The 18,199-nt window shown below is 41.4% G+C and overlaps 1 protein-coding gene across 1 annotated transcript in view; it reads right to left on the bottom strand.

Moving 5' to 3' along the window:
* Nucleotides 1-5,266, bottom strand: part of PTPRH (protein tyrosine phosphatase receptor type H) — a 37,295-nt gene extending 32,029 nt beyond the window's left edge. The window contains exons 1-2 of the mRNA XM_026677392.2: nucleotides 5,244-5,266; nucleotides 2,201-2,239 (exon numbers count right to left, since the gene is read on the bottom strand). The gene's annotated coding sequence lies outside the window, so the exon portion shown is untranslated. The remainder of the gene's footprint in view (nucleotides 1-2,200; nucleotides 2,240-5,243) is intronic.
* Nucleotides 5,267-18,199: the final 12,933 nt, after the last annotated feature.

Raw genomic sequence — 18,199 nt, 5'->3', positions numbered from 1 at the left:
CAAAAAAATGTCACCATGGATCAGCTGACACAGTCCAAAGACAAAATAATCGATCAGGTACTAGATTAGGCAGACAACAAGCAGATCTGTGTTTTGACTCTTTTGGCAACTAATTAGGCTAAAGACACAACTTGACACTATCTAGGCCTGTGTTGATTCTTCCAATGCATTATTGTAGTTAGATTGAAGAATTACAGTTCCATTTTTGTTTATCCTCAGTTGGGTAGACTCATCTAAAGTGTTTAAGTGCTTTCCAGGAATTGCTGGAAAAATCCAGATGGGTTACTTGTGATTTTCTTCCTTGCATATTGCTTCTTGTCCTCTCTGCAATAATGGAGAACATAATGGTCTTGTGGGTGCTACTGAACTGCATCTCCCAGAAAATCTACCAACATGGACAACCAGGATGAAGACTGAAAATTGTAGCTTAACAACATTGAAAAGGTCTCTGAGCAACATAACATGTATAGAAAGGAAAACAACAATGAAGAAACAACCCAGAGAGGTGTTTTCCTAGAGTGCGACTACAATTCAGAGCAGGTACTACTCAGTCAACCAAACCATAAGTCAGATCCAGTCAAAAATCTTCTGTCGTTCAAATGGCCTTTTGAGAACCACACTAAGTTCAACAGTGGAAATGTTCCTTAAAGAAAACAACAGGCATGTTTGCCCTGGAAGGAAAATGTATACATCTATCTATTGTTAGCTTCCACTTTACACTTGCTTGTGCTTTGCTACCAATGCGGTAACTGTCTGCCATGAACAGACCGGGTGGATGGGAGAGCAGAATACTTCGGGGAAAGCAAAAGTAACATATTTTTTGCTCCATAAGACACACTTTTTTGTCTCTTAAAAATGGCTGGAAATGTCTGTGCGTCTTATGAAGCGAATATTGCAGAAGCCCTGCCCATCTGCCAGTCACCACCCTTCGGCTGTTTTCGCCCTCTTTTCAGCCTCCCCGCGCCCGTTTTCGGCCTCTGCACGTCCTGTTTTTGGCCTTCGCATGTTCCATTTTTGGCCTGTTCCAGGTGGTGGCACAGCCACCACCGCCACCACTAATCACTGCCGCCAAATGTTCCAGGCATCAGTGATCAGCAGTAATTGGTGGCGGGGATTCCCCCCTGCCTGGAACAGGCCGAAAACAGGACTTGCAGAGGCTGAAAACGGGAAGCACAGATCACCACCGCTTGGAACAGCTGATCAGCGGTATTCCGTGAAGCTGATCCAACCGCCAATTCAGCTCATGCTGAATCAGGCTGCGATAATGCGTTGAAGCTGACCAAGCTCTTTGCTGTTTCCTGCAAGGACGCTAGCCAATGGATGCTGAGTGGCAGAGGCATTTCCCCCCCCCCCCTTGTTTTCCTCCTCTAAAGCTAATGTGTGTCTTATCGTCTGGAGCATCTTATGGAGCAAAAAGTACGGTAACTTCTGTATCTCCCCAAGGTTACCGAGCTGGAAGAAGAAGGCAGCTGCATACCATCCTATGCTTGAACTGACCATTCTGAAAACATCTTGCTTGAACCTGGTTGGTCATGACCCCACCTCCCAGTTCAGCAATGGGAGGCAGTTAAGGAGAGAAAAGTTGAACTTAGGGATTTTGGCACATGATTCTCAGTTCTGGCTATGCATTACGGCAATACACTTGACTTCTAATAAAATTATTCTTTCTCAGCAAATGAAGTCAAGGATTGTTTCTAATTAGGAGTTTAAGTTGTGGCGGGTCTGACATCTATACTTTTCTTAGTGGGAAAGATAATAGCTTCAGGATGTGTGGGACAACAGCTACCAAAGGAACAGTGGTTCAGAGGCAAAGCTCACACTTTGCATTTAGAAAGACCCAGATTCAATTCTTGGGATCTCCAGGGGTTCTGAAATTAAGTGCAGAGGATCCTTCTCCAGCCAGTACCCTTCAGAATATCAGATTTTCTAGCAAGTAACAGAAATGGATCTTGGGACCTGCAAAACTGAACGTCTGGAGGGCACTAAATTGTCGTAGACAGCACTGAGATCCATGGTCTAACTTGATATAGGCAAGCTCAAACATTCCCATAGAAAACGGAAGCATTGCTACAGGTATAATCTCCAATCTCCACTTTTTTCTATAATTGCTAAGAATACATTTCCTGTGTTAAATTGCACATCTTGTTCAACCTTTAGTTGGGAAAATTCCTAGGTTTCTAAGGGCCTTCATTTTACTTACCAGCACTTTTCTGGGATTGCTGATGTTTATTTTGTCCTTCTGAGAGAGGAGGGGGAAAAAACAGAGAGATAAATAGTTAAACTGTTGTATATGTGGCATCGCTTTGAAGCTTTGCAGTGTGCATCAAACAAAAAGATTAAACAAAAGACTTCTTAGTTCACACCAACACAAAGGGTTTTGATTGACCTTGCAGGATCAAACTGAAAGGACCAAAAACCTGGATGAAAGAGGCATCTATGTCTCTTCTCTGTTTCCAGAAAGGAGTATTCATTAACCTGCTGCCCTTAATCTTTGGGGTTCTGTTAAATCTCACAGTTAAAACCCTTCCAGATCAAAGCCTTCAGGAGTCTATTCCATCAATCCTTCTTGTTTTTCAAACCAGACTGAATTTTGGTACTATTCAGTGATATGATTTTATTAATGTATTACTGTGACCTCTGTATGGCTTCAATCTAAATGAGTCTAAAGTGGACACCTAACATCAAAAACATCATTAAAAAAGCACAACAAAGAATGTTCTTTCTGCGCCAACACAGAAAGCTCAGAAAGCCCAAGGAGCTGCTGATCCAGTTCTACAGAGGAATTATTGAGTCTGTCATCTGCACCTCTATAACTGTCTGGTTTGGTTCTGCAACCCAACGGGATAGACACAGACTTCAGAGGATAATTAGGACTGCAGAAAAAATAATTGTTACCCACCTGCCTTCAGCCGAGGACCTGTATACTGCAGGAGTCAAAAAGAGGGCTGTGAAAATATTTACAGACCCCTCACATCCTGGACATAAACTGTTTCAACTCCTTCCCTCAAAAACGACACTATAGAGTACTGCACAGCAGAATAACCAGACACAAGAACAGTTTTTCCCCAAAAGCCATCACTCTGCTAAACAAATAATTCCCTCAACACTGTTCAATTATTACTAAGTCTACACTACTATTACTATTAATCTTCTCATCACTCCTGTCACTCATTCCCTCCCACTTGTGACTGTATGACTGTAACTTTGTCGCTTGTATCCTTACGATTTACATTGACTGTTTCCTAGTATGATTTGATTGCTTATTGTATCCTATGACTATTATTAAGTGTTGTACCTGATGATTCTTTTATGTACACTGAGAGCATTTGCACCAAGACAAATTCCTTGTGTGTCCAATCACACTTAGTCAATAAAGTATTCTATTGTATGTATGTATGTATGTATGTATGTATGTATGTATGTATAGAGGTATATAGAGATATATTTAGGCTATTTATTTATTTTTATTTATTTCTTTGATTTGTCAATCGCTTACAAGATAATAGGTATAAGTGTAAACATAAGTAAGAATACAGGAAATAGGTACGAATAAATGGGGACAATAGGACAGGGATGGTAGGCACGATGGTGCGCTTATGCACGCCCCTTACAGACCTCTTAGGAATGGGGGGGTGAGGTCAATAGTAGATAGTTTAAGGTTAAAGGGTTAGAAGATGTAAGAACAGAATCTGGTAGTGCATTCCAGGTAGTGCCTTCCACTCTGTTGCTGAAGTTGTACTTTCTGCAATCAAGTTTTGAGCAGTTTACATTGAGTTTATATCTGTTGTGTGCTCTTGTATTGTTGTGGTATATGTATATGTGTGTGCGTATTTAGTGTATATATGTATATTTAGGGGTCCTTGGGACTCTCTGCTTGTTTTCTTGCAGATGTTTCCTTACCCAAACCAGGTAACATCATCAATGCTAGGGCTAACACTGATGATGTTACCTGGTTTGGGTGAGAAAATGTCTGCAAGGAAATAAGCAAGGTCAGAGAGCACCAAGGACCCCTCATGTCAACCCTGAGCTGCAAATATTCTCCCTTATTGTTATGTCCTATATTTATTTTGTAATTTGGGATTGTAAGCCAGCCAGAGTTATCCTGTGGTAAGATGGATGGCCAATAAATGTTACAAATGAACAAACAAACAAACAAATGAATAAATATGTAAATAACTGTTAAGAATCTCATGAAAGAGAAAGGGACTTCAATCCTCTTCCTCTTATACTCTTAAGGGTTAAAGTACATTTATGGACATGCAAGTAGCATGTGAAGCTTTTTTTAAAGCCGGCAACTACATAATGGACAAGCTCTTTTATGAGATGGCAAATGGGACCGGAAAAGGAGGCTGGTCTGAGCAATTCCTGATTGGAGTGATTTATAGCTCTAGTAAAATAAAGAACACCTCGTGCTTTTCCTACCTCACATCTTTACCTGCAACAGTTCTTGACCACGTGGCGAAGTTCCAAATGCACGCAGGCACTGGTTGATATATGTTGAAAAGGGAAAAAATATGTGTAGTGTCTGGGGGTGCATGTAGGATCTGAAGCAGTGGTGAGATTCAGCCAGTTCACACTGCTTTGGGAGAACCAGTTGTTAACTATCTGAACAATTTGGTGAACTGGTTGTTGGAAGAAATCATTAGGGCAGAGAACCAGTTGTTAAATTATTTGAATCCCACCACTGATCTGAAGCTTCTTCAAAATAGACTCCCCGAGCCCTCCCCTAAAATGGGGATTTGGATTACATTGAGGAAAGCTGCACCTGTTGAATTAGTTTGTCAGCTCCTTGAAAAGACAAAGAATCCTCCTTATTGTGTGTTCGTGTTTGAGGGTGAAGCTAAGAAACAAAACAAGCAAGACAAGAAAGACTTGGCAACTTTAAGATGGATGGATTTCAATTCCTAGAATCGTAGATAATATTTGTAGCTCAGGGCTGAACTCTGGGGTCCCTGGTCCTCTCTGAGCTTGGTTGTTTTCTTGCAGATGTTTCATTATCCAACTAGGTAACATCAATGCAAACCTCATACCCTTCTACAGTAACACTGATAATGTTATCCAATTGGGTAATGAAACGTCTGCAAGAAAACAAAACCGCTCAGAGAGCACCAGGGACCCCAAATTCCTAGAATTCCCTCACTGCTGGCTGAAGGATTCTGGGAGTTGAAGCTCACACATCTTAAAGCTACCAAGGTTGAGAAGTAGACCTTGGGAAGCAGCATTTTAATTCAGTAACCACTTACCATGTTGGCCAAGCTGAAGGAACAGCAGCAGACCCTGCAAAGGAAAGGTAGAAGGTTAAAGGTGGGCATTATAGGCCTTTTGACTACTCTGTAATGGGCCAGGTCCAAGGGCATTGCTACTGTATTTTCTCTAAAGATCTGTCTTCTCTTCAAACGTGAATTGGCTGCTTGTGGGAGCTACTCTTTCATACAAATTGAATTTGCTTTCTTTAATGCCATGAATGGGAGCTCGGTCTGGCTTTCCATTATGCTTTATCTTCAGTGTTCATTTTCAGCGATGCTAATAATACAGCTGGGTTATTGTTCCTGCCTTGCTCAGAAGAAAAGGATATAATTTTAATGCTCTGAAATATATTATTATCATCAGCCCAAATCAATTCACTGCCGGATGAAGAACCTCTTCTTTGAATGGCAAGGACCGCAGTGTGCCAGGCTGCCTTGTGTGGGCTGGGGGCATGGATGTTTTCTGAATTCCCAGGGTAGAGTGGAGAGAGAATGACTAAGACGAGGTTACCCCACTGCCTCCCCGGGTCTCCCCACTCTTAGGCAGTCCTCGACTTAACGACCACAACGGAGCCCAACATTTCTGTTCTTAAGTGAGATTTTTGTTACCGAGTTTTGCCCTTGTTTACAACCTTGCAATTCCTGCAACTGTTACTTCATTTATTTTTGTTTTATTGCTCTTCTTTGCACCTTTTTCTGCACCCTGTACTCTTCTCTGCACTTTTTTTAAGAGTCTCAATATCCAGACCAAAATGGATGACTGAGAATCTCTACAGACATCGTGACCAAAACTGAGAAAAATCCAATGGAGTTTATTTGCAATCACGTGACAGAGGAGAGAACCTGGAACCATATCTGGGTATGCAGTGTTATAAAACCAAAATTCTGGTGCCAGATCAGTGTCCAAACCAGAGGTGGTATTCAGCAGATTCTGACCAGTTCTGGAGAACCAGTAATGGGAATTTTGAGTAGTTTGGAGAACCAGCAAATACCACCTCTGACTGGCCCCGCCCCCATCTATTCTTTGCCTCCCGAGTCCCAGATGATTGGTTGGGTCTTCTTTTAGCAATAGCAATAGCACCTAGACTTATATACCGCTTTATAGTGCTTTACAGCCTTCTCTAAGCGGTTTACAGAGTCAGCATATTGCCCCCAACAATCTGGGTCCTCATTTTACCCACCTCGGAAGGAGGGAAGGCTGAGTCAACCTTGAGCCTTGGTGGGATTTGAACTGCCAAACTGCAGGCAGCTTGCAAATACTGCACTCTAACCACTGCACCACAGAGGCTCTCTTTTGTTGCCCTGCATAGGAGAATGGAGCTGGAAAGCAGGTTAGTGGGGTGGGGAGGAAATGGGGATTTTGCAGTAACCTTCCCCCATAAGTGGGGAGGAATTGAGATTTTACAGTATCCTTCTCCTGCCACGCCCACCAAGCCACACCATGCCCACCAAGCCACGCTCACAGAACCGGTAGTAAAAAAAATTGAATCCCACCACTGGTCCAAACAATAGTTGCTTTCAGTAGAAAAAGGGTAGGAATTCCTTGTCAAGTATATACTGTAGGAGTAGAACAGATAGAATTGGGGGGGTGGAGTTCAATGCATCATCAGTTTAGAGTCACTGATTTTCCACAAGTGCTCAAAGTTCAACTCCTCCTGAATTTTATTAACCTTTATCTGGTAATTTAATGTTGCACTTTAGTTGACCCCATTCTTGTGCACAGACTTGAATAAACCTTCTACAGATAGTCCTTGATTTACAACAGTTCATTTAGTGACCGTTCAAAGTTACAATGGCACTGAAAAAAGTGACTTATGACCATTTTTCACACTTAGAACATTCCCACAGCCACGTGATCAAAATTCAGATGCTTGGCAACTGATTTAGACTTATGACGGTTGCAGTGTCCTGGGGTCATGTGATCCCCTTTTTATGACCTTCTGACAAGCAAAGTCCATGGGGAAACCAGATTCACTTAATGACCATGTTACTAATTTGATTCACTTAACAACTGTGACAAAAATGGTTGTAAATTGGGGCAGGACACTGCAACCATCATAAATATATGCTTGTTGCTAAGCATCCAAATTTTGATCACATGACCATGAGGATGCTGCAATGGTCTTAAGTATGAAAAATAGTCATAAATTGCTGTTTTCCATGCCATTGTAACTTTGGTCACTAAATGAATGATTGTAAGTCGAGGACTATCTGTAATGCATCCAGGGGTGGGATTCAAAATTTTTAACAACCGGTTCTGTGAGCGTGGCTTAGGTGGTGGGTGTGGCTTGGTGGTCATGTGACTGGCTGGGTGTGGCCAACTCAATATCACTCACATCGAGGCATGCATCTCCTCGCCTGGCCTCTCATGACTGTGGGGATGCTGCAACAGTTGTAAGTGTGAAAAATGGTCATAAGTCACTTTTTTCAGTGCCATTCTAACTTTGAATGGTCACTCCACACAAGCAACTTTCCAGCAAAGGAAGGGAAAAAAACTCCAGAGAAGTTCCAGAGACAGGAAGTCTAGTCCTGCCAAGAATGTAATAAGGGTTAGTGGAGAGGCAGTTTCTGTAAGCAACACCAGAATGTTTCCTTCCTGCCTTCCTTACAGGATTAGGCCAGTAATTTCTTCTAACAACTGGTTCTCCAAACTGCTTAGAATGTTAACAACCAGTTCCAGCGAATAGGTGCGAACTGGTGGAATCCCACCCCTGAATGCATCTGTGAAAATTGTAACACCGTTATCTCTAGGAACTCCCACTCTCCGATACTGCAAAATAGTATAAACAAAAGTAATAAACAAAAGTAATTTCCAACCCATAAGCTCCAATGATTGTGCTACATTGCTGCGCAGGCCTGCAGTCTTCTGGGGTGGAAAATAGTAATATTAATTTTTAAAACACAGCACACCGCCCCCCGCCCCTCTTCTAAAGAGACCTCAGACTCAAGAGGGGAAAAAACCCAGTCCTACTGCATGCATGGAGATATTGCTGTTGCTATTTTAATGCCTATGAATTATGGAATAAGAGTACCCTCAAGTAGACTGAAGGACTTTAAGCAAGGAAGCTGTTCTGTTTATACTGAATTACCTTTTTGTTTTTTAAAAAATAGCTCATGTCTTTGCCAGTGTGATCCAGCAAAGCTAGTCCAGGGCTGATCAGGATCATAACTTACAATACGTTATAGAATTCCTTTTCTTGGTTGCTGTGTAAAATTTACACGCCCCCATCCCTTCCACAGCCGCAGGCTCACACCTGTTAACTGCTTCTGCAGGTGCATTTGACCATCTGGCGGTTCACTGAATGGGGGATGTTTTCATAAAATAATAACCACCAAAACCGACAGAAGTGAAGGTTTATAATACAAACATATGTACAGTAAACTCTAGCAAGAATTTTGTATTTCCTGCAAGTGCGTCTTTCTATTTGGTGTCTGTTCTGTTAGGAAGCCCCCAAACATATACAAGGAATAAAAACCCAGAAGAGGATTAAAACTTTCTCAGAAGTGTCTAGCATGGATTAATGAAAATAACTCTTTTGTTTTCTGGTTGTTGAGGATTTTTCTTGAAGCTAGAAAACATGTAGACAATACAGGCCATCCTCGACTTAGGGCAGTTCAATTAGTGACCATTCAAAGTTTCAATGGCACTGAAAAAAGTGACTTGTGACCATTGCAACTACAGGTAGAAATAGCAATAGCACTTAAGACTTATATACTGCTTTACAGTGCTTTATAGCCCTCTCTAAGCGGTTTACAGAGTCAGCCCATTGCCCCCAACAATTTTGGGTCTTCATTTTACTCACCTCGGAAGGAGGGAGGCTGAGTCAACCTAGAGCCTGATGGGATTTGATCTGCCAAATTGCAGGCAGACGGCAGTCAGCAGAAGTAGCCTGCAGTACTGCACCCTAACCACTGCGCCACCGTGGCTCTTAGTAGGTAGCCCTTGACTTACAACTGTTTATTTAGTGGCTATTCAAAGTTACAATGGCACTGAAAAAAGTGACATATTTTTCACACTTTTGTGCATCCCCATGGTCGGATGATTTACATTCAGATATTTGACAACTGATTCATATTTATCGTTCCGCTGTGTCTCAGGGTCATGGGATCATCTTTTGCAAACTGTCTGAGAAGCAAAGTCAAGGGGGAAGATTCCCTTAACAACGGTGTTACTAATTTAACAACTGCACTGATTCATTTAACAAATGTGGCGAGTAAAATCGTAACATGAAACAAAACTCAATTAACAAATTTCTCACTTAGCAACATAAATTCTGGGCTCAATTGTGGTTGTATGTCAAGGACTACATGTATCCCCATGACCCCATGATAAAAATTCAGATGATTAGCAACCAACTCATGTTTATGACGGTTGCAGTGTCCCAGAGTCATATGATCCCCTTTAAGTGTTTCCCCTTTTGAAAGTAAACTCAATAAGGAAGCCAGATTCCCTTAACAACCATATTACTAACTTCACAACTGCAGTGATTCACTTAACAGCTGAGGCAAGAAAGTTCGTAAAATGGGGCAAAATCCACTTCACAGCAGTTTCACTTAGCAAAAGAAAATTTTGAGCTCAATTTTGGTCAAGGACTACTTGTATCACCGTTATTTTCAGCTGTTTTCTGAACTATTGGATTTAAACATGTCGATTCTGATTTTTTTTTAAAATGAAGACTGCTTTTAAATATAATTCATACAATTTATTCAGTATTTATTGGAAGTGTAGCATGCAGAAGCTTCATTTATTTAATGAATGCCAAAGACCTTAGAAGAATAGCTATGTTAGAAATAGCTGGGAAATCCTGGGATGTTTTAAAGCCTTGATTCTTCTAATGTAGTCCTTGACTTACAGCCATTCATTTAGCGACTATTCAAAGCTACAATGGCACTGGGAAAAGTGACTTAGGACCGTTTTTCATACTTATAACCATTGCAGTGTTCCTACCGTCACATGATTAAAATTCAGAACTTGGCAACTGGCATGTACTTAAGACAGTTGCAGTGTCTATGAGTCATCTGATTTTTTTGGGGGGTGACCTTTTAACAAGCAAAAACAATGGGGAAAATAGATTCCCTTAACCACTGAGTTACTATCTTATAAACTGCAGTGACTCACTTCAACAACTTTGGCAAGAAAGTTCGTAAAAACTCACTTAACAAATTTATCACTTAGCAACAGAAATTTTGGGATCAATTGTGGTTGTCATTCAAGGATTACCTGTATTCACTCATGTTAAACTCATTTAATTGGTTTAATAATTGTTGAACTCATTTAACAACTGTCTTACTTAGCAACAGAAATTTTGGGCTCAATTGTGGGCATAAATTGAGGACTTCCTATAGTTAGAGGATCTGTCAATTTCAATCTGACCCTTACTGGCACCTGTCTTCTGCAGAGAGGAAACGTCTCATTTTCAAACACACTGTTTCTCATTCTGTAATGGAATGTGTGCATGGCCTTGGGGGATGAGAAGACATAATGCTACCTAGGAAATAATTAGATGAGACAGGTAAAAGTCTCTAATGGATTAACAGACAGAGGAAGAAATTTAGGAAGGACAACCCTGATTGTTCAGGTGGTTAAAAAATAGTAGTAGGTTTGTATCTCCAGACTGGCAAGATTCTGTTAATGTAGTCTTTCAGTAAAGTAGAATTAGCTTATCTTGTCGTGTTTTCTGCTCTGATAAGCTGTCTTGGTATTTCAGACCATTCATGAAACTATAGAAGCTATAGTTGCAAACATCTGGAAGTTTGACAACTGCCTCAGGTCATCAGCAGTGAGAGATGCTGGCAGTCGTAGTACAGCAATTTTCAAGGTCCTGCAGGTTTATTTATTTATTTATCTTAATAATTATTAAGTTTATATGTTGTTATTCAGAGCAACTCCTGGTGGCTTACAGTACAGGTTGCCTATCCCTCCCCTACCTCTATTCCAGGGGTCCCCAAACTTGGCAACTTTAAGACTTGTGGACTTCAACTCCCAGAATTCTCCAGCCAGTTTAAAGTTGCCAAGTTTGGGGGGCCCTGCTCCACTCATTGCAATATACTTTTTTTAATTCATTCAATCTTCTGGAGGGGAAATTGTTCTTCCATCGTGCAACTGTTACTACAGAGCTTTGTTGGGAAGTTCGCACTGGTTTGTCAGAAGTCAGGTGAGTTGTGTCCAGGACAGAAAAACAGAAGGGTGAGGCACTAAAGATTTGCATTCCCTCCCACTGAATTATTTGTTTGATCACATATCTACTAAGGACATTTGTGTTGTTTCTGGGAGTATAAAATCCCAGGTGCATTGTGTGTAAATCCATTCAAAACAAATTAGGGGCTGAGGAGGACAAGAGGCCATACACTCTGGAGATGCCTTTAGCCTGCAGAGTGTTTGCAGTTGCAACACCTTGAATAGAGTGTTAAAGGAAGCATAGCTTAGCTTAATTTAAACAAAGGTTTCCTTTGAAACTTAAATTACTTCTCTCTAAAAAGGATTTTTTTGTGGGTTTAACACACACACACACACAAAGGGAAAAATTTAATTTACAAACATAATAGTACAAGTAATCCTTGACTTACGACCACCACTGAGCCCAAAATTTCTGTGGGTGAGACAATTGTTAAGTGGGTTTCCCCCCATTTCAAGATATTTCTTGACACAGTTGTTAATGAATCACTGCAGTCAGGGGTGGATTTCAAAAATGTTAGCAAAGGGTTCCCTGCCCGGGTGCTGGGTGGGCATGGTTATGGTGGGTGTGGCCTAGTGGGTGGGGGTCATTTTTGGTCTTGCCGGGCTCTGGAGGCTCTCTGGAAGCCAGAAAAGGCCCATTTCCGTCCTTCCTGAACTTCTGGGAGCCTCCATGCACACCCTCCACTTATCTGCATCCAAAACTGGCCAAGTGGGGACTCCTGGGAGAGTTGGGGAGGGGCGGGCACAGCCAGTCAGGAGAGGGATTCGGAGATTCTCCAAACTGCACAGAATCTTAGCTAGGGGCTCTCCTGAACCTCTGCAAACCCCCAGCAGCCCACCCCTGAATGCAGTTGTGAAATTAGTTACACAGTTGTGAAGGGAATCTGGCTTCCCCATTGACTTTGCTTTGTCAGAAGGTTGCAAAAGGGGATCACATGACCCAGGGACACACCAAATGTCATAACTTCGAGTCAGTTGCCAAGCGGCTGAATGTTTATCATGTGACCCTAAGGATGCCGCAATGGTTGTAAGTGTGAAAAACGTTCATAAGTCACTTTTTTCAATGCTGTCGTAACATTGAACTTTCACTAAACAAAGTATTGTAAGTTGAGGACTAACCTATAATAAAACACACTGGTTAGATTTGTTTTAGCATGTCCTGCATTCTTAAGCCCATGGAGATGATGGATAAACTTTGGCTTATGGTTTTGCTAGCTAAAGGCTAGAATAAAAAACACTGAATTAAAGCGATCTATTGCGTGGTATGAGGCAAGCTAGTCAGGTCTTTGAAGTTTACTCAATGAAGCATAAATGAAGATTGCATTGCATTATATAGGAATCCAGTTGCAGAGTTAAGATGTTTCTTCTATCAACTAAAAAGATACTCCTTTGATCGTTTTAGCTGCCAGAAAAAGGGAGTGGGGGAAAACAAGGCATTCTTGAAATGCCCAGATAATCAACTTGGCAGCCCAAAGTTGTCGAAGCATAGGAAGGTTGTTGGAGAGCATGATGGGTGACTCTTGGAGACTGATGTGTCCTATTGAAGAAGTCACATCCAGGGGGTGGGGGAAAGACCAGGGTCAAGGGGGAAATGTATGATGTGATTTAGTATTACCTGCACCCAGCCACGCGCCAACATGGCGACTACTAATAAACCAATTTACTTTTTCTGAGATGCGGCTAGAGACTTTTGCTTTGAATGAGGGTGGATTTGTTGAAGCCCTGACATCTTCTGCATAGCCTAAGAACTCCGGTTTCCTCTTGAATCAAGGCCTTATTATTTCCTCTGAACCCTAACCCAAATTGTGAAATGCTGCTGCTCGTAGTTAACATCAGGCTAGACAAGGTCTTTAAATTAACAGTCCTGGTAAACCATCAGCCATTTCTCAATCTGAGCAAGAATGAAGTATTTTCTAGATAGAAGCAACTGAAATAAAAATCCTTTTTACCCAGAAATAAATCTCACATCACAGCGGGGTGCAGGGATGTGTGGGCAGAGAATAGAGCTGCACAACATTATAAACGTAGTCATTCTTCAAGAAATTAGACGTTTAAACGAGTCCAATGATTCTCTGCAAAATATCAGGATTTGGCCCTCCATCACCACCACCCATCAGACAACCACGTATTATTATCGCTTGCCATGCTAGAGGGAGAAAGCATTTGGTTCAGCTTTTGCTGAAAATTTAGTTAACATGACATTCTTAAACAAATACAGTCGGTTGCCCTCAAAATTTACATTTTTCTGATCGTTGCAATGCAGTTTCTTGCGAGTGGAGCAAGAATTAATACACGTATATACAAATAGTCCTCGTAAGACCACAGTTGAGCCCAAAATTTTTTTGATGAAACATTTGTTAAGTGAATTTTGCTCCATTTTACAACCTTCCTGGCCACAGTTGTTAAATGAATCTCTGCAGTTGTTAAATTAGTAACACGGTTGTTAAGTGAATCTGGGTCTCCCATTGACTTTGCTTAGCAGAAGATCGCCAAAGGGTATCGCACATGACCATGGGACACAGCAACGGTCATAAATGTGAGTCAGTTCCAAAGCGTCTGAATTTTGATCATGTGACCACAGGGGTGCTGCAATGGTTGTAAGTGTGAAAAATGGTCGTACATCACTTTTTTCAGTGCTGTTGTAACTTTGAACAGTCACTAAGTGAGTTGTTGTAAGTCGAGAACTACCTGTCTACATTGGAGAAATGGACGTTCACAAATGTGCCTATGTGCAAAAATCCCATTAAATCTTGTTTTAATTGCTTGCAAAATCATCATCATCATCATCATCATCATCATCATCATCATCATCATCATATTTTTGCACAGAATCACCCATTAGGAAAGCATGAAAGCAAAGGTGTGAATTATGAAGTGTAAAAAAAGTCAAAGCAATGCAGAAGTGGAAAGAACTAGATTTGAAAATTGCAGAAACAGGAAATAACTCCCTACATGATTAGTTGGGAACTCAACCTTCTCCTTAAAGGCTGGCTGGGTATCACTTTAAGGAAGAAGGATGGATGCACAGGTTCTTCCGCTCTAATTTTACCTGCCTTCTGCAATGCCAGCAATGGAAGAGGATGAGTAGCCCAGCCAGGAGATGCCCAACGAGAGCATGGGTGTGGGAGGATGCCCAGCGATTCCCAACTCCTGGTGCTGGCCTTAAATGTAGAGATCCAGTTGCTTTAAGTATGAAGTAGATTACTTTTGATACAATAATCCAAGATACAATGCATACCAAAGAGCAGGTGGTTTTGAGTTCGCTTGTTTTTCATTCACTTACCAGCACCAGGGAGTGCCAGCTTCCTCCCAGATGAAGAAAACTAGATGCCATCAGATAGGTAATTCCCAGGGTAGAAAGGTCCCAGAGCCCACATCCCGACAACCTGCAACTTCTAGTTGATCTTGGTAATTTGCCAAGCTCTTGATATCTTCAGGTCCTTTCCCCTTCCTTTTTCCCCCACCCACAGGAGGAAGTTGTCTGCCTGGAAAATAAACCCACACGTCCAGTTATCTTTTTGGCCAAATGAAGTCCCACCCCTTTGATTGGAAACAGCACCAATGGAAGCATTTTTGCCCAATGCAAATTGGAGCTGTGGGCAGCTCCCACACTCTAGGTGAGACCTCAGGGAGAAAGGAGATCCATTCTCCTGACACACCATGAACAGGTTGAGAAAAGGTATTAACCTTGCTACCCTCCTCACCTGCCATCTCAACGTATGTTGGGGAAAGGCAAATACTGGATGAATTCATGGAATTCTGTGTGGGTGAGTTCATGTATGTGTGACCTGAACCCACCATCTTCACCCAATTTATGATCTATCCCACTTGCCTACTTTCAAAGGTTTCATGCAGTCCACAAGGTGGTGAAAATCATCACCTCCCCATTCCAAACAGTGTTGTCTTCTCCTAATTCCCACAACTCCTAATCCCTTTTGTTTGGGATTAGAATAGTCTTGCTCTTCTGAGGCCAGTCAACTGAGAATGAAGAGAACAGGAATTGTATCTTTCAGAGAACCTCTAGACTGGAGAAAGTTGCTTTGGAATCATATGCAGGTTCTTTGCTTTGAGGGTTGTTTTTTTAAACATTTATGGGGCCCTACATTTTTAAAAAGCTTTTTGAGAAAAGAACAGACCTAATAAGTTAACTCAAGATTGGAGAAGATCAACTTTAATGTACCTTCACCCAAACTCCAACATTTATTGGCACCCTTGAATTAAAGAAAGTCTTTAAGAAAACCTGAAAATGTACAAGTTTCTTCAAAGTTCTTCCAGCAAGCTTTCCCTATTCTGGGAGTTCTCCGCTAGCATGGCTAACAGCTGGGAATTCTGGGTGATGTTGCTTCAACACATCCAGAGGACACCAGGTTGGAGAAAGCCATGATAAGGGCTCAACAAAGGGAAACTGAACTGTCACAGTCTGCATTCATGATTCCTCCTCCCTGGCAGCTACATATCTAGCTCTGTACACACGAGAAGGAACAAAGACTTCCATTGTGCTGCACAATTATAATGTACTAGCCTTGTTTGTCCTTTGTAAACAGGACCTACTTTCCATTAAGCTAAATTAACTTGAGTTTATTTACAACAGCTACTGTATAAAGACTAAAACATATGAAGAATGGTTGCAGGAATTGGTTATGTGTAGTTTAATGAAAAGATGGACTAAGGGGTGACATGATAGCATCATTCCAAATATCTAAGGGGCTGTCACAAAGAAGAGGGAGTCAAATTATTCTCCAAAGGATCTGAAGACAGGACAAGAAGCAATAGATGGAAACTACTCAAGGAGAGAACCAACTTAGAAATAAGGAGGAATTTCCTAATAATTAGAACAATTAATTAATGGAATGACATGCCTCCAGAAATTGTGGCTGTTCCAACCCTGGAGGTTTTTAAGAAGAGATTGGACAGAGATTTGTCTGGAATGGTATAGGGTTTCCTGCTTGAGTAGGGGTTGGATTCGAAGACCTTCAAGGTCCTTTCCAACTCTGTTTTTCGTATGTATGTATGTACATACGTACGTGTGTATGTATGTATGTATGTATGTATGTATGTATGTATGTATGTATGTATAAATATATTTGCAATCTTCTGTCGCCTTTATTTTAGTAAACTCCACTTGATTCCTGTTCCCATTCTTTCTGATTCTTCCTTGCCATATAAAGTCCTTCCATTCATTAATATAGAGTTGCATTTAATAATTTTTGTATCGGCCTATTTTATCTTTCTTTGTCCCAAACCTTGTTTGTTTAGCATTGTTTGAAACATACTTGAAACCCACAGTTTAGTATGAATCATTACTATGTAAAATACCCCAGATTCCATTGTCCAATCTTTCTGTACATAAAGACACCAACATCCACACATCCTCTATTCTCTAGGACTCGTTCACAACTAGCTCATATATACGTAAAAACACGATACCGATTTGCTCTCCCTAAACCTGCTATACTTTCTAAGTGGACACAAAAAGGAGAATAAAGCAACTGAGAGAAAAAATATAGAGATATTGGGAAAGAGGAGACAAAAACAACAAAGGTTCCCCTCACTCTAATTTTACATTTTAAAAACATGAGTAAGCCACATTGCAAACTTCAGAGAGCTGAGGATGCAAATAATGATCTCTGTGAGTGTGTTGGCTCCAAAATGAATTGAATTACATTTACATTGAAATGCAAATGAAATTAATTTTTCCCCATATATAGTAGGAGGAGAAAGGATGAGTCAAAAAATGGAAGAAAAATTAAGTAGAATATCCACAGAAAAATCCTTCAGAGAGGGAGGTCAGTTCTAGCTTCTTGTTTTCAGATTTAACAGATAACAGATAATCAGAGTTGGAAGGGACCTTATAGGTCATCTAGTCCAACCCGCCCACCCAAGCGGGAGACCCTACACCATTTCTGACAGATGGCAGTCCAATCTCTTCTGGAAAGTCTCAAGTGATGGCGCTCCCACAACTTTTCAACCTTTTTAACCTTCAGCCTTCTCTATAAAAAGGGGCCTGTCACAGAGAAGAAGGGGAGCAACCTATTTTTTTCAAAGCACCTGAGGGCAGAAGTAAAGAATGGAAGATTATGAAAGAGAGATCCTAGAACTAAGGAGAAATTTCCTGACAGTGAGAACAATCAACCAGTGGAACAACTTGCCTTCAGAAGTTGTGGGTGTGCTCCATTCCTGGAGGTTTTTAAGAAGAAATTGGACAACCATTTGTCTGGAATAGTACAGGGCAGTGATGGCTAACCTCTTCGGTACCGAGTGCCCAAAGCGCACACGCATCCCCAAAATGCAATATGTGCATGTCCCCCATGCATGCGTCCCAACCCCGTGCATGTGTGCACATCCCATACGCATGCATGCGTGTCTCCAGAGCTGAGCTGGGGTGATGGCTCACGTGCCCACAGTGAGGTCTCTGCATGCCACCTCTGGCACACGTGCCATAGGTTCGCCATCACAGGTATAGGGTCTCCTGTTTGAGCAGGGTATTAGATTAGAAGACATGGAGGGTCCCTTCCAATACTGTTATCCTATGTTCTATAAAAAGTAAAGATTCAAATTAAGATCAACTCTTGGTGAAAACACAAGAGATCCACTTAATTTTTTTTGCCAAAAAGTGCTGCTTTTCACCTCTAAAGACTTGCACTTGGCACCTAGGCATTTGCAAAGCAATCTATTTCAGAAAGAGATTATCCTTCTGGTGCACGAAATCCAGGAGAGCTGGTTAAAAATCACCCACCCCCATGTGGGCTATGATATCAAAGGAGGGGAACTGGAG

Source organism: Notechis scutatus, chromosome Z, assembly GCF_049901735.1.
Source record: "Notechis scutatus isolate UNSWTSFEM ecotype Mainland chromosome Z, rNotScu1.2, whole genome shotgun sequence".
In the NCBI taxonomy this organism is placed as follows: domain Eukaryota; kingdom Metazoa; phylum Chordata; class Lepidosauria; order Squamata; family Elapidae; genus Notechis; species Notechis scutatus.
This window is presented reverse-complemented; position numbering and strand designations above follow the sequence as displayed.